This window comes from Ascaphus truei, unplaced genomic scaffold (genome assembly GCF_040206685.1).
Source record: "Ascaphus truei isolate aAscTru1 unplaced genomic scaffold, aAscTru1.hap1 HAP1_SCAFFOLD_1082, whole genome shotgun sequence".
Lineage (NCBI taxonomy): Eukaryota > Metazoa > Chordata > Amphibia > Anura > Ascaphidae > Ascaphus > Ascaphus truei.
Genome location: NW_027453948.1, coordinates 94,189 through 111,722, shown reverse-complemented (window position 1 = coordinate 111,722; position 17,534 = coordinate 94,189). Strand labels below are relative to the sequence as shown.

General features: G+C 42.9%; 1 long non-coding RNA gene across 10 annotated transcripts in view; it reads left to right on the top strand.

Moving 5' to 3' along the window:
* The first annotated feature begins 9,393 nt into the window (after positions 1-9,393).
* Positions 9,394-17,534, top strand: part of LOC142475175 (uncharacterized) — a 60,863-nt gene continuing 52,722 nt past the window's right edge. For 8 of the 10 annotated variants that reach the window (XR_012790768.1, XR_012790772.1, XR_012790769.1 and 5 more), the window contains exons 1-5: positions 9,394-9,497; positions 11,164-11,285; positions 13,435-13,538; positions 14,781-14,891; positions 17,286-17,405. This is a non-coding gene — a long non-coding RNA (uncharacterized LOC142475175). Of the gene's footprint in view, positions 9,498-9,589; positions 9,986-11,163; positions 11,286-13,434; positions 13,539-14,780; positions 14,892-17,285; positions 17,406-17,534 lie in introns of all 10 variants that reach the window. The other 2 variants (XR_012790765.1, XR_012790766.1) reach the window with 2 other exon arrangements.

The window sequence follows — 17,534 nt, the reverse complement described above, 5'->3', positions numbered from 1 at the left end:
GTAATTGATTTGTATGTGGCTAGCTAGCAAACAAATTGGTCTTGCAGTATATTACTGCAGATCTGTCAGGTTGGCCAGAATCACTGCGGATATCAGAAAATAATAAAATTTTATTAATTCTACATAGATAATTAAAAACACATATACATTATTAAAAATCCCTTTTTGTGGCTGATATGTAAATAGGATGAGGATTATTTGAATCTATTGCCATATATCATCATATCATGACTCTCAGAGTAATAACAGCAGGTCTGTAATTGATTTGCATGTGGCTAGCTAGCAAACAAATTGGTCTTGCAGTATATTACTGCAGATCTGTCAGGTTGGCCAGAATCACTGCGGATATCAGAAAATAATAACATTTTATTAATTCTACATAGATAATTAAAAACACATATACATTATTAAAAATCCCTTTTTGTGGCTGATATGTAAATAGGATGAGGATTATTTGGATCTCTTGCCATATATCATCATATCATGACTCTCAGAGTAATAACAGCAGGTCTGTAATTGATTTGTATGTGGCTAGCTAGCAAACAAATGTTGGCAAAAATCACAGTTTGAGATCATATCATAACTCACAGAGTAATAACAGCAGGTCTGTAAATGTTTTGTATGTTATTAACTCGCAGATAGATACTTGCAAAATTCACCATTCAAACCACAATCACTGTCTAACATATATACTGGTATTGCTGCTCTGAATAGATAATTTACAGGGCAACTCTTCTGATCAAATCTTTTTTGATCAACTGATAAACATTTACAGTATTTACAATCTTTATCAGAACTCTTATAGAGACAATAAAAAGTGGATATATATACACACACACACACACACACACACACACACACACACACACACACACACACACACACACACACACACACACACACACACACACACACACACACACATTACAGTATGTGGGTGTGTATGTGTGTATATTATCTCTAGGGGTAGTTGCTCTGGGCTATTTCATACACAAGAGCCCCACAAACAGGGGTGGTTGAGCCTTTCAGGTACAGACACATCTCAAATAAACACTGATACCTTATGAATATTTCTCTATTAAACAGAAAGTAATCAGCAGCTTTGTGCTTTTTCAGTAACAGACCCTCTTTAATCACAGAAGATTCCCAGAGATAAAAAAATAAAGCAACTTACTGTATTTGAGACACACACCACTCGGTTAAACACTTTGAATTAAAGCCCAGGCCCATCTGACATCACATGATCAGTGACCAATTAGAGAATTTGTAGCAGACAAAAAAACTACAGTGCCCATGAAGCTTTGCTGCAAACTCATCCTGGAGTTCAAGAGTTTACAATGATTGATGTCTTACAACTGGGAGTGAGACAAATTGTAACAAAAACTAAATGTATCTATTCTGCTTATTGTAATGTCAGTGTGTGTGTCTGAGGTCCAGGGATATGTCATTTAATTGTGTGTGTGTGTGTGTGTATGTGTGTGTGTCATCTTAAATCAATCTATTCTTAACAAATAAAAATATTTTACATGTACTAATTCTCTAATTTCTTTTAATTCACTATGAATTGACTGAATTATTTTAGTATTTTTCTCTCCGCTCTTAATTATTGCTTAATTATATATTTTTTCATGTTTGTGGTTCTGAATCCACACATTAGGAAGTATAGACAGTTGCTTTCTTTCTTTCTTGCTTTCTTGCACTCTTGCACTCTTGCACTCTTGCACTCTTGCACTCTTGCACTCTTGCACTCTTGCACTCTTGCACTCTTGCACTCTTGTGGAGAGGGAGTGGCTCAGTGAGTAAAAGACACTGAGTGGCACTGAGAGTTTGAAGCCTGGGGCCTGGTTCAATTCCTGGTGTCAGATCCTTGTGACCTTGGGCAAGTCACTTTATCTCCCTGTGCCTCAGGCACCAAAAACATAGATTGTAAGCTCCATGGGGCAGGGACCTATATTATATTATTATAAATTATATTATTATATTATTGAGCATTTCCCATTTTAAATGCAAAATTACTAACTAATATGTTTTTCTCCTTGTGCTATGAAATGCCTTATTTGAATCCAAAACTCATTGTATGAGGATAGACGCCATTGATTTTTCTTTCATTATTGCACATATGAATGTACAGCTGCAGCAGCAGCGGCCTTTATTCGAACACTTCACGCTGTGTATACTTCAGAATACCCATGTAGTGGCACGTGATCTCTTCCAACCTTCCCGCCTTATCACCCACTATCACTGCTTACTGAATAGCAGTAGGCATTAAGTGCTTGATAAGTGGCTTATGAACGCTTACTGCATAGGCGTGTGTGTGTGTCTGTGTCTATCTGAGGTACTGAGATACAGTAGGTCATTTAATTGTGTGTGTGTGCATGTACAAACTAAAAAAAAGTAACAGTGTTATTATAGCAATTACCAGTGTTACAAATATAGAAGTGCAAATAGCTAAAATGTAAGGAATCTACCGTTTTTTTTAAAAAAGGGGGGGACTATTCCATTGTGCATTTCACTTAATGTGACTTATTACCTTGCAATTAGATTTCTAGATATCTCTTGTATTTTCTAGGGTTACTCTTTGGGAGTATGTGTGAGAGCAAGAGACGGGTTGAGTGAAAGAAATAGAGTGGGAGTCAGGGTGAAAAAATGGAGAGAAGGGAAAGTGAGAGAGAAGGGAATGTGAGATAGAAGGGAAAATGAGAGAGAAGGGAGAGGGAGAGAGAAGGGAGAGGGAGAGAGAGCAGAGGTAAAGAGTGGTGTTTAAAGCGGGGGCAGTTTTAGTCGGGGAAGTAAGGCAAGGGTCATATCGAGAGAGATAAAGGGGGAGTGAGTGATAAAGGGAGAGAGAAAGGGGGAGAGAATGAGCTCTTAAAACAGGACTGCTTTAATGTTTTTAAAGCCTAAGAAATCAGATCAACATACACTGAAAATGAAGGATTTTTTAAAACCGATCGAATTGGCAGAACCAGACTGAAACAGCTTCGTACAAAGCCTTTTTAGATACAGATTGGACATGCGAGAAGGGCATGCAGCATAGCAAACCATGCCAATTCGCATCTACTGTAGAGTGCTCTTTCGAAGTGATTTGTCTCACTTCAGAGTTTCTAGACTAGGCCGCAAAATCCTTTACGGTGTACAGGAAAAAAGAGACATAAAATACCAAGTCTATTTCAAAACAATGAATGCAACTTAAAGACTCAACATATCTGGCTGATGAATGCAAGGGTTAAACCTGGGAATACTATATTTTCAGTGTGACATGACCCTATTAAGATGCATTTCTCAAGGTTTACAAGTTACTGTATGGTTATTTTGCTGTTTAAAGTTTTTCTACCTTTTTTTGTTTAATTTCTTGAAATTACCTATGTACTGGTAGGAAGATAAATGTTTGAACAGGGGTTCTCAACTCCAGTACTCAAGCCTGTCCAACAGGTCAGGTTTTCAGGATATCCCACCTTAAGCACATGTGGTTCCATCAGGGGCTCAGTTTTCAACCAAGCCTCTGATTGAGCCAAGATATATGACACATATTACTAATGCAGGAATAAGTCATCAGAAATAGGCCCCTTGTTCAAAACAATATAACCATTTTCTCCTGGGATGTTGGAAGCATTAATATGCCTGATGACGCCATATGCTGGGCACAATGACCGAGATAGCAGCTGAGAGAAAGAGCAGAGAATGTAATAGTGTTTAAAATTGTTTCCCAATAGCTCAGATATAGCGATCAGTGAAAGAACAGTGTCCCATCAGCCGTGGCTGGACTGGATGTCTTGCTCACAAGTGCTATGTAATGTGGAAAAATGTTGCACACCAAAAATCAAAATAAATCTGAGATACTAATACCAGTGGGAGTCCGAGTGAAAAAATGGAGAGAAGGGAGAGTGAGAGAGAAGGGAGCGAGAAGGGAGTGGGAGAGGGAGAAGAGGTAGAGAGAGGTGATTAAAGATTGATTAGTTTGAGTCAGGGGAAGTGAGGCAAGGGTCATATAGAAGGAGATAAAGGGGGAGTGAGTGATAAAGGGAGAGAGAAAAGTTGAGAGATAAAGGGGGAGAGAATGAGCACTAAAAACAGGACTGCTATAACGTCTTGAAAGCCTAAGAAATCAGATCAACATACATAGACCTGAAAATGGAGGATTTTTTAAACCGATCGAATTGGCAGAACCAGACTGAAACAGCTTCTTATCAGCCGTCTACCACTGAGATGTATATTCTTTCAGTGGTAGAGAATGTATCATACCCTCCATTAGCAGTGTCTGATTACAATGGCTGCAGTGAAAGAAGTTAGGGTTAGGGTATCCTGAAAACCTGGCCTGTTTGCGGCTCTCGAGGACTGGAACTGTGCAGGCCTGGCTTACAGCATAGCAAAGTAGGCCAATTCACATAAAGAGAGCTATTTAGAAGTGGTTTGCCTCACTTCAGAGTTACTAGAATAGGCCACAAAATCCTTTGCGGTGTACAGGAAAAAAGAGGCATAACATACCAAGGCTGCCATCTTTTAATATTACAAGGTTACTAGATGCTCTGCAGAATTTTATAAATGCAGTAATTAATTGAAGCCAACTAAAGTGTCACTAATTTTAAATATCTTGGCATTTGGTTTCACTCCCATTTAAAATTTGAGTTGCATATTGATAATCTGACATCCAAAATCATTGCCAAACTGGGTGTACTTTATAGGAACAAATCCTCCCTAGGCCAAGGTGCATGATGGGTTAACTTTTGTATCTTACAGACATGCTTAAATGTAGTTAGTACTGCATTGCTGTGAACAGGACACATAGTGGAAAGTTACCTTAATTAAGAGAAACTCTCCAGAGTTGTATGGGAGTCTCCTGGGCCCTCCCCTAGGTCATGCTTATAGTGCCAGCAACGCGACTGGCGAAGTGACGGGTGACGTCACCTGCGAAAGTTATAATTTAACTTTCGGGGATGTCGCTGGCGACATGGGCATTGATTGGTTCAGAGGCTGTCACATGTGGCGACAGCCTCTGAAAAATCTGATTTCCCCAGCTCCAAATTTTGAGTCGCCAGCGTTACTCCCGTCGCGTCGCACTTACTATAAGCGCTGCCTAACTGGGATGTATACTGAATGCCTGGATGTGTTCTCTGACACATTTGTACAGCAGAGAAATGTGCCAGACTCTCAACTGTGGCAAAGCTGATAGTATACTCAGGACTGCGTGCAGTAAAAATTGATCACATAATAGCAACTATTGGGAGTCCCCTGGTTGTTGATGACATCATGAGCGCTATCCTGAGTGTCATAGAATGCTGAAATATATCCAAAGCTATGTATCCAATAAATTGAGCAGAAAGAGATAGGGGAAACTGTCCAAGCATTGCTGGAGTCAGAGGTAATATGGACCGCAGCCAGTTTGTTCAACTATCTGGGCTGTGGAAATACCAGATGGGTAGTGTAGGGTGGCTGTGCACTGTAGAACCCTAAACACAGTAGTGCCACTGTTGGTCGCTGTCATCGCTGACGTAGTTACTTTGGTGGAACATATGCTGTGAAGTATGTATATACAATTATACCAAGGTACAAAAATAGGAGAATGAGAAAAGGAACATAGAGTAGTACGTCTTTGGCTAAGAGAAGAAGAAACCACTTGATTGTCTCTCTCTCTCTCTCTCTCTTTTTATATATATATAAAAATATAAAAAAGTGTAAAATGGGGGGGTTTGCGAGGTGTGAAATAGGCCTTGCAACACTACCATTTGAGTAAAAGTTGTGCCCTAAAAAAAATGTCATGGTAGGTGTGCTATGGGGTAGGGAGGGGGGCCTGATCCTTGCATTTGTCCTGGGCCCCAAGATTTCTGCTGGCGGCCCTACTGACAAGGGATTCCTCAAATTGGGCCCAGCAGAAGCTACTTCCCAAGCAAGCAATTGCCTTTTTATATTATTTGTTCTGCTTTTTACTATTATCAGTATATATATGTAACATCGCCAAAAGAAGGGTCGTGCGGTCACTGCTGTATTTCATCTCCTGTCTGCACCGCTGATAAGAGGCATAGAGGAATTTGTGAGGGCGGACCCTCGCTCTCGCAGAGGGGAGGGGTTTGATGTCTGTCTGTCTGTGTGTGTGTGTGTGTGAGAGGGAGAGAGAGAGTGTGTGTGTAAGAGGGAGAGTGTGTGTGTGTGTGTGTGTGTGTGTGTGTGTGTGTGTGTGTGTGTGTGTGTGTGTGTGTGTGTGTGTGTGTGTGTGTGTGTGTGTGTGTGTCACCCACCCTGTTTCCCTCTGTCTCACTTTCTGTCGCCCTCTGTCTCACTTTCTGTCACCCTCTGTCTCACTTTCTGTCACCCTCTGTTTCCCCCTGTCACCCTCTGTCTCACCCTGTCACCCTCTGTCTCACCCTGTCACCCTGTGTCACACCATGTCACCCATTTTCTCCCTGTCAACCTCTGTATCTCTCGGTATCACCCTGTCATTCTCTGTCTCACCCTGTCACCCTCTGCCTCACCCTGTCACCCTCTGCCTCACCCTATCTCACACACTCTCTGTGTCTCACACACTCTCTGTGTCTCACACACTCTCTGTGTCTCACACACTCTCTGTGTCACACACACACGCACACTCTCTCTGTGTCACACACACACTCTTAACAAGGACTAATTGTAGTATAATGTAATACAATAAATAAACATGTCAAAAACGAATGTTGTTCTTACTAGGAATTTATTCAATTTTTTTTAAAGCGGGCCTGGGGCGGGGCTAGGTGATGAGTAGATTTTTTTGTTCAGCGAGTAGATTTTTGGGTGATTTGTCAACCACAATATATATATATATATATGTAAGGGGGCCACTCCCGGCTTCCCTGATGTTCCTTTGCCCCTTGCCTTACCCCTGTGGCAGTGGGGGAAGGGGATGGCGACTTTTCCCAGTTGGCGCTGCTATCTGTGCCGGCGCCGTCGGGGGCCCTGATGCTCGAGCATGCGCAGATAGCCACAGCGGCCATGTTGTGTTTGGTGCGAGGTTCGCGCAATACGCAGAGGTTGGCAAGGGTAGTGGTGGCCATTACAAGTGTACAGGAGATCTGGTAGGTTGCGCAGGTGCAGTTATGTGTAGCGGTGGCCACTACAGCTTTGCACAGGTGCAGTAGAGACCGCGCACACAGTCCCCATAGGAAAGAGGTTCTGAGTGGACTACATCCCCCAGCAGCCTCTGGTGAATGCCCTATGTTCCCTGTCACCTGCAACCAACCAGCCACTGAGACTTGCAGATTCTCTGCAGCAGGGAATTTGATACATTGTTTTGTGCAGTCAGGAAGCAGACTGGGAAGCACGTGAGTGAGTGAGACTTAGGGGACAAAGGGGGAAAGAAGGTGGGCAGAGAGCTGCGAGATTCTGCCCTAGGCCAGAAATCCCCAGGCTAGAGTTGAGGCCCTGACTTCCCACTAGTGAGGGTGGGTGGTCACAGGGACAGGCCCTAGTACAGGAACCTGTCACTTTAGAGAGAGAGAGAAGTGAAGGAAGCAGAGACTGTCGCAGCACCATTACAGAGGTTTAGGATCAGACCTCTTCAAGCACAGCAGCAACCAACCGGGTGGGATCGCCCTGGAAGGTAACCCTGACGTATCTTCACCGTCGGATCCTTTGCGAAGTCTGTTTGCAGGTCCTAGCGCTGGAGCGCTCGGCAGGTAACATCCATAAGTGCACCAACTATAAATCAGTACATAGTGGCTGTGCAGTCACACACACACATACCTTATTTTGGGGGTGGGGTTGTGGTGTGGGGAGTTGGACATGGTGTGGGTACACGGTGAGGGGTTGCATCCTGCGAGACACGTGAGTTACTGTGTCTCCTAGAAGAGAGACACTTAATGTATGACATGCATAGTTATGTTACTGTTAGAAAAGTCACTGTTCTTTTATATGCTGTGTGCGTGATATTATATTATTGTCCTGTGAGGAACAACTCCCGCTCTGCTTGGAGCCATCACAGGTGGAGGCGCTGCACCATATAGTATTGTTCAGGAGGATACACCCCAGGCTCTCATTGGCGGAGGCTCAGGCCTCCTGTGAGCCTCACAGGTAAAGCACCACACTGGTAATACATATAGCTCCCCTCACATGCACCCTATCTGCGATTGGGTGGGGGAATATGGGTTACATATATATATTATATATATATAGTACCGACACACTTTATTCGAGTGTGGCCGGTACCGCAAGCCGGGAGATTTCCCGGCTTGCTAGTGGCCGCCCCTCGGCGTGCCGCGCGTCATAGACGCGCGGTCACGCGTCTTCGGGAGCGTGCGCCCCCTGCACGCGCGTCCAGGGGCTCCCCGAGGGAGCCCTGGTGTCCCGCGATCGCGGGACAGCGGCAGGGGGTTCCGGGGGACCCGGCAGCGGTAGGGAGAGCGCCCCGATCGGAGGGCGCTCTTCCGCTGCTTCGGCGCGCGCCCGTCACTCTCGGGCGCGCGCCAGGCTACTGCTGCGGCCAAGAACGGGCAAATGCTCGAATAAACTTGGCCGCAGCAGTATATATATATATATATATATATATATATACTTATTATTAGGCTATAACTGCAGCACTGATTATTGTGCTACCTAGTTCTTGTTGGTTCTTAATAGATTGCTATGAGGGATATTGTTATATGCACTTATGATATAATACACCTCATTTAGCAATCAGGACGCCACACTCCATATATTTTAGCACCCTCCCCATCAGTTACATATGTTGCTGGTACCATGGTTTTTTACCTCACTACTTCTTATTGGGACTCACACTGGTACTGTCATTTAGCGCATGAATATTTATTTTGTTCTAACAAAATTAACACAGTATAGGAAAATATGCATTTGTCAGAGGGAAAGGCCAATAATCTGGAGTCAGGTCACCCTAATGTATATTAAAAATAAACACAGGCCTGTCTGATACTCCCTGATATTATAAAGTAAAGAGGCCACTCTATAATAAATATTTACACAGGCCTTTTTAAGTCTGTCCCTAATAATCTGTAATCAGGAGGTCATTATAAGTGTTAAAACAGTAGTGGTACTGTGATATTAAAGTGACAATCCCATACAAGTTTAATTCAGCCCAAATCCACACAATAATGTTAATAAATGCATTATAAATATCACATGACCATATGTATACTGACTTAGTTCATGGCTGTGTTATTACATCATTACATGTGTAATTAAATCCGTGACATTCTCAGGCTCCCCCCTTCTGTGACAATCATACAGCCGGGCCGTTACATTGCAACACACTAATCCCGCCCCTAGTGACATCACCTGATCAGTAACCAGTCAGAGAAGCTAGCAGGCAAAGAACTACATTTCCCACAATGCACCTCGTGGAGTGTGGCTAGCAGCTACACCTTCTCTCACTAGTTTGTCTCCTGCGAGCTTCCGTACACAGCGTCTTGTTAGAGTGGGGCGTGGACATGTGTAAACTTCAATGGTGGGAAAATGAGACAGTTTTAGCTGCTAGCTGAGCAGTGGTACAGCGCTCTGTAGAAGGCGCTCTCAGTCGGGTGAGTGATTTTTCAATGTGTGTGTTTATTTCATTTCTCATTTTACTTTCACTTTAAGTACTGCATGCTTATTTTTTTCTTTGGGCATTTAGAGATTTAAGTGCTCTGTGAGCCGATTCCTCCATTGAAGGAGGAGCTATGAGGCCAACCTATCACAGCTACTGTACCATCTTCAGTTGCTTTCAGTATACTGATTAATCCACGGCACAGAATATGCAACTTCAAATACATCTATCAACTGTCTATATGTTAAGCCCCCGGACAAGCAAGTGGTGAAACATGCATGTCAGGACTTGTCTGTCTCATCTAGGATGTGGTGGTGATCTCAGCTGTTTCTCCTTCTCTCCGCTGAATCTTGCAGTCTGTGCTCCAAGCAACCCTGGGAGCATGTGCTGAGACTCACTCTCCCTGAACCTACGAGCAGTTAAGCTGTGGATATATGCTATCACTCTGCTGGACACTTTGCTGTACACTCAGGACTGGTCTAAGTACTTTTGCTACCTATTTTGGCTTGTTAGTTATATCTGCCAATTTTTTGCTCATCTGTGTGTTTCATATCTATAGGCTTGGATCATATTACTAACTTATATAATTAACTTATTCATTTCCTTGCTTGTTAGTTATACACTAGTTTCATACAAGCACTTCACACAGGGGGCTTCAACTTAGGTAGTACTTGACCGGCCGGTCTGAGTGTTCTCATTTCCATATATTTCTTGCCTCTACACTTTATTTACACACTTTGTACTTATTACTGCAGTGTAGCATTTTTCCCCACACCTTAAGGTTCAGTTTATAACAGCTTTGTAGGTCACCACTGCTCCTCATTTTAACCATTTATGTGTATGTGATTAATAAACCTTTATTGATACAATTTGTGTATGTTAGAGTGCTATTCAGGGGATTCTTTTTTTCTGTGTTAGTTTTCATATATATGTGTGTGTGTGTGTGTGTGTGTATATATGTATATATTTATGTATATATATTTGTGTGTGTGTGACCTTGGGCAAGTCACTTCATATCCTCTGTGCCTCAGGCACCAATGTCATAGATTGTAAGCTCTATGGGGCAGGGACTTGTGTCTGCAAAATGTCTCTGTATAGCGCTACGTAAAACTAGCAGCGCTTTAAAAGAACATGCTGTTATTATTATTATATATAAATGTGTATGTATTTATTTATATAGCACTATTAATGTATATAGCGTTTCACAGTAGTAATACATGTGAAAATCCTATAAATAACAAATACAAATATCAGGTCATGGGAATAAGTGATTTGGACATAAAAGTAACATTTCGGAAGTGTGGACAACTAATACATCTTGTAGATTGCCTTTACAGTGTGATGTCATTGATTCAGTAGATTGTGTGCAGACCAGGACTGCAGTACAGTGTCACTCACATGGATGACTTGCGTGGTAGAAGCTCAAGAACAAGGATGTCAAACTCCAGTCCTCGAGGGCAGCAACCAGGCCAGGTTTTCAGGATATCCCTACTGAAAACCTGGCCTGTTTGGGACCCTCGAGGACTGGAGTTTGACATGCATGCTCTAGACGGAGCACAGCTGTGGGTGGGAGGTGGATTTGCTTTGCATCAAATGGTTTGGAGCAAGGTTTATTGTATGTATTATCATAATAACAATGCAATGCTTAACTTTTATTTCAGGAGGGATGACTGCAGAACAGAAGTGAATATTGAAGCCATGTGTTCCTTTTCTTGCAAAAGAGAAAATTTGAAGGACAGTTGAACAGAATGAAAATTACTACACAGAGACAGATAAGCAATGTGTATATTTCTCATTTACCATTTAGTATTTGTCGTTTTATTGACTCCACACAATCCAGCTGCTACGGGTTTCACATTGAACATTTTCATCTCTACTCTACCCCTTCCTGTGATCTGAACCATGCAAGTTTTCATTGATTCAATACATCATGAGTAGAGTGTGGCTACAGTATGAAGTAAAGACCCAAGGACCACATCTACTACCATTCATAACAAGAACATGTGCAGTAGCGCACAGCTGCAGTTCTATGTGATTGTTATGAAAGGTTGAGGTGGTTCAATTCTATGAATCTGGAGTGGGATGGATCCTGTTTGCATCACATGGTTTCATCTAGGCCAGTAGATTATATAACTCTCAGTACAGGTTACACATGGCATCAGTATTAGTGATGTAAAGAGGAGGAAAGCTTCAATGTGGAGTACAAAGCCAAGTAATGTTGAAGTTACTCCTTTTACCATTTACTTGGTCAGTCTGTACTGTCTACTCCCCACACAGCTGCTAAGGGTCTTCCATTTTAAATACTTTCACCTCCTATTCTGCACTGCTTTGCTGCCCATTATTTAGAAATGCGTTCCAGTCATGTTTACCACTCTGAATCTCTCTGCAGTCATTGATTCAGCACATCATGGGTAGAGCATGGCTACAGATACAGCAAGCTATTATTATTTTACCGGCTGATCACCCATAATATTGCATTAAAACATAGAATATCACTTAATTTCCAAAAGATTCAGTGATGCTGATAATGCAGAATCTCACAACATTTCCCATCATAATGCCATAATGCACCAGAGGAAGAAATAATCCTTGCTATATCTGTACATTGTGTGACGTATTACCTCCATGACCATTGATAGCAAGTACATCTTCTGTATAGAGCGGCTGTGTTATGATGCAGTTATTGATCATCATTGACATAATCACAAGAATCTTATGCAAAGGGAAATTGTCCGCAGCGAAGTGAGATGTGTGCCTGTTTTAAGTCCTCCAGCTTAACGCCCCTACACCTCCCACTACACAGACATACTTACTTATGCATACACTGACATCTGGCATACCTACACACACCCCAGGGCCACTTCCTTCCCCTGATGTCAGGGAGAGGATGGGCATGCAGAGTGCAGTAAGTCTCCACGTTACTCTGGCCAACAGTCTTGGCCTACCCCCAGCATCTGTCACCCACAACATCTGTTCCCTCCTTGTAAAGTGCTGAACTATCTCACCTGGGTCAGTGCTATAGCTGATCACAGTGCCCGATCATGATGTCACTGTGACAGGCAGCAGTGCAGATTGACCGGTCAATCAATGCAGTGCCGCACCATATGCACTAAATGAGATTTCCGTGCCCCCTGTCAGGTTACTCCCTGGGCAGTGACCCTGCTCACCCCCTCCCCTAGTTCCACCTCTGACCACAATTATCTCTCTTGGAGAGTGTAGCAAATTGGTGTTGGTGGAATCTCACCTCTGCCATGCATGGTCACAATCTGGGCACAGGACCCAAATAGTGGGCAATGTGGCACTTCTTACAGTAGAGAATAAGTAACTATATTCTTTACTTGTGTATTAAGGACCTTATTTGCATTAAAATTCAGTCCCCATGGGACCAAGACTTTCTGGCTTACTGAACAAAGTGGAATTATTTCGTAGAGGGTGGAGAATTGTATTTTATCTGAAATTACCCCCTCTGCACAAAATACAAACAATTATACACATACATGTACCTTGTGGAAGTTGTTGCCCTCTATCTTCCTGTGGTCTCTCCCTGTTTCTCACCGTGCCTCCTCCCATTTCCTTGCACCTCTGCGTCTCCGCATATATCCCTATACTCAGAGCCGGCTCCGGTCAGTGACATGGGATGCCCAAATATGAGCATATCCATACATGGGCATCCATGCCACTGACCGGAGCCCACTCTGTTGCGGATATGGAGAGAGACTGGGAGATTTACATCCCCTTATAATTCATATGGTGCATAGTACCGGCACGTATTGTTTTACCGTTACTGTGTACCTTCCTACTTTCACACTGGTACAGTATGTGCTGCAGTGGGACTGAGAGGGATATATTGGTAACACATAGTTATTGTTGGGGGAATTCAATCCATTTTGAAAATAGTAATGCAATGTTTTATACTTTTTTTTTTTTTGCAGTAATGAAGAATGAAAAAGTTCTGTTAAAATTGAATTGGAGGTGAACTGGAATCATCATCAACTCTGCACCAGTGTGAATTGATGTTCTTTAATGTTCTGATAAGGTACATGCAACATCTCTTCCTCAACCCCTACACCACTCTCTGCCTCTTGCCTCTCTCTCTCCACCTCCCTGCTAAGCGTATTAACCCATCTAATGTAATCCACATTCCATGTCTCACTTTACTCTTCACTTCTCACGTGCCCTCTGGAATGTCTGCTCTCTGACTAACAAGGTCTATTTGTACATGACCTCTTCTGCTCTCATCATCCACCACTTCTCATTCCCCTCACCCCTGTCCTACTAGATACCTCAGCTTAATTGAACTCTCTCCTCTGACATCTACCCTTATCTCTAACCTCTCCTCACTTTCTGCTTAAACTAACTATCTTGTTAACTTTTACAATGCTATCATCTCCTCCTCCTCCCTCCTCCTCCCTCCTCCCTCCTCCATTATATATTTATATGCCCCTTCTAGGCTCTGACACACTCATCCCTCTAAGGCCATGATTATCATGGGCACATGCTTGGTCATCCACAGTGCGTGCGAGCGATGCAGAGCCGCCTCGGACCTCAGTGCAGGGATTGCTGCATACCCCAGCATCTGTCACCCACAAACAATACACACACTAATACTCCCCACAATACACACTATAATACCTCCTCAATACTAATCTCTCCAATAATATTATAGCTCCAAACACAATATACACAACACCCTTACACAAGATACACAATCTAGTACTCTCCTCTGCACCTCTACACACAATATAATACTCCCACACACACAATATACACACTACCCTCCTACCCCCATAAAATACAACCAATAATACACACACACTTTGTGGATGTTGGGACCAGCTCCCGGCATGCACCAGTGAAAGAGAGAGGCCAGCAGAAGCTCGGAAGAACTCCCTCTCTCCATCCGTGCCTCCCTCCGTTTCCCATCTTCTCCCTGTCTCTCTCCCTCCCTTTCCTTGCATCTCCCTGCGTCTTTACGTATACCCAGTCAGTGACGGCTCTGCTCACGTGATGCCTTAATATGGGCTTATCCATATATGTTCATCCACGTCACTAATGTGATGCCCGCACTGTTGCGGAGCTGGTACTTACGACGCGCACTTATTGTTTTATCAGTACTGCGTACCTGACTCTACCGGCCTACTTTCAACACTAGTACAATAAGTGCTTCACTACGAGTGAGTGGGGAATATTGGCATCACACAGTCACTGTTGAATATGCCATTCAATCCATTTTGAAAATAGTAATGCAATGTGGTTTTGTTTTGTTTGCTTTTTGCAGTAATGAAGAATGGATAAGTTATATTAAAATTAAATTGGAGGGGAACTGGATTCAGCATTTCATCATGAACTCTGCACTTGTGAGAATTTACCTTCTTGAATGCCCTGAGAGGTACACGCAACTTTAAGACTATAATCTGCTGTGCAAGCTTTCGTGCTATACCTCCCCCTCAGGTTTTGATTTATACATTTGCTCCCTCAAGTCATGTCCTCTAATATTTGAAAGCTCTCTCCTAGCATTTTCTCTCTACCACAGAACGTCATCCCAATGTAACCTCTCTCTTGTTCTCTCTGCTTGCTGTTTCCTCACTCCTCTGTTAAACTTTTCTAATTTCTCTAACTTCCACACTCCTGCTTTTATCCACATGTTCTCTTTCCTTCCCCTACCTTTGCATGTGTCTACACACTGCACCATTTGTACAGACCTCTATTGCAGCTATTTCTGCACTGCTCAATGAAAAGCACTCTTTAATATCCTATTCTCTGTGCCCCCTCTCTCTGCGCCCCCTCTTTTGGCGCCTCCTCTCTCTGCGCCCCCTCTCTCTGCGCCTATCTGTCTCATTCTCTCTACGTCCCTCTCTCTCTACATAGAGCTATCTCTGTCTCTCTCTACACCTATCTCTGTGTCTCCTTCTATGTTTGCTGATGTGTGGGATATCTCTTATAATCTTGAACCTGCTCATATACACATCGGGCCTCCCTGCCTCTGCCTCCCTGCTAAGAGTGTTAACCTATCTAATGTAATCCACATTCCTTTCCTTACTTTTCTCTTCCCTTCTCCTGTGCCCTCTGGAATGTCCACTCTTACTAACAAGGGTCTAGTTGTACATGACCTCTTCTGCTCTCATCATTCACAATCAGTCATTCCCCTCACCCCATCTTACCTGTCCCACTGATTTTCCTCTGCTTAATTAAACTCTCCTCTGACATCTACTCTAACCTCTCTGCTCTCTCTCTCTCTTTCTGCTTAAACTGACAATCTTATTAACTCTTACAATGCTATCCTCTATATGCCCCTTCAAGCTCTGACACACTCGTCCCTCTAACCCACACCCTTGGCTAAATTCCCAAACATGTTCATCACACTTCCACTCGCTGTTCTTAATGCCTATGAAGGAAATCTCACACTTGATGTTTGATTTTTCTACAGTAAAAATGTCTCCAGTCCTGTATAAAGCTGCTCTCTGGGGCCAAACCACACTACTTTTTTTTCCATATTCATCAACACACAAATTTAATTTACGCTGTCTTTTTTCCCCTGTATTTGACTCCCTCCACTAACCTTCTTCTCACACTTGCCATCCTTCCTTCACTTCTCCTCAAGCATTTGACTACTTCAGAGGCAAGGTGGATGCCACCCACAAGGAGATTCCTTCTGTCCCTTCCCCCTTCTCTCCTTCTACCTAATTCTCCTTCTGCATTTGACTCCTTTTCTTCTCTTACAGAGCTGGAAGCTAATCATCTTCTCTTCTCCCTCTACCACATGCCCTCTAGATCGTATCCCCTCACACCTTACTGCATCTCTTAGTCCCCACTCTCACCCACATCTTCAATTCCTCCCTATTCTCTGGCTCTTTACCCTCTTACTTTAAGCCTGTAGTGGTCACCCTTTTCTCAGAAACAACCTACACCCTATACTAACCCTATACTAACTACCGCCCTGTATCCCTCCTGCTGTTTGTCTCCTAATTGCTAGAATGTCAACATTCTTAAATCACATTCCCTCCTGGATCCTTTACAACCTGCCTTTCGTACAGCTCGTTCTACAGACTGTGCTTAAAGCAAATTCCCAAGGTCACTTTTCCCTACTAATCCTACTTGATCTATCTGCTGCGTTTGATGCTCTCAATCACTCTCCTCCTTCATATTCTAAACTCTCTCTTGGTATCCGTAACACAGTTCTATCCTGGTTTTCATCATAACTTTCCTGTCACACATTCTCCATCTCTGTTGCTAACATGTCTTCGTCTTCTATTGATCTGTCTGTGGGTATACATCAGGGCTCTGTTCTGAGATCTCTCTTTCTCTCTACATACTATCATTTGGTGACCTCATCAACTCTTTGTGACAATCCTATAAATAACAAATACAAATATCAGGTCATGGGAATAAGTGATTTGGACATAAAAGTAACATTTCGGAAGTGTGGACAACTAATACATCTTGTAGATTGCCTTTACAGTGTGATGTCATTGATTCAGTAGATTGTGTGCAGACCAGGACTGCAGTACAGTGTCACTCACATGGATGACTTGCGTGGTAGAAGCTCAAGAACAAGGATGTCAAACTCCAGTCCTCGAGGGCAGCAAACAGGCCAGGTTTTCAGGATATCCCTACTGAAAACCTGGCCTGTTTGGGACCCTCGAGGACTGGAGTTTGACATGCATGCTCTAGAAGGAGCACAGCTGTGGGTGGGAGGTGGATTTGCTTTGCATCAAATGGTTTGGAGCAAGGTTTATTGTATGTATTATCATAATAACAATGCAATGCTTAACTTTTATTTCAGGAGGGATGACTGCAGAACAGAAGTGAATATTGAAGCCATGTGTTCCTTTTCTTGCAAAAGAGAAAATTTGAAGGACAGTTGAAGAGAAGGAAAATTACTACACAGAGACAGATAAGCAATGTGTATATTTCTCATTTACCATTTAGTATTTGTCGTTTTATTGACTCCACACAATCCGGCTGCTACGGGTTTCACATTGAATATTTTCATCTCTACTCTACCCCTTCCTGTGATCTGAACCATGCAAGT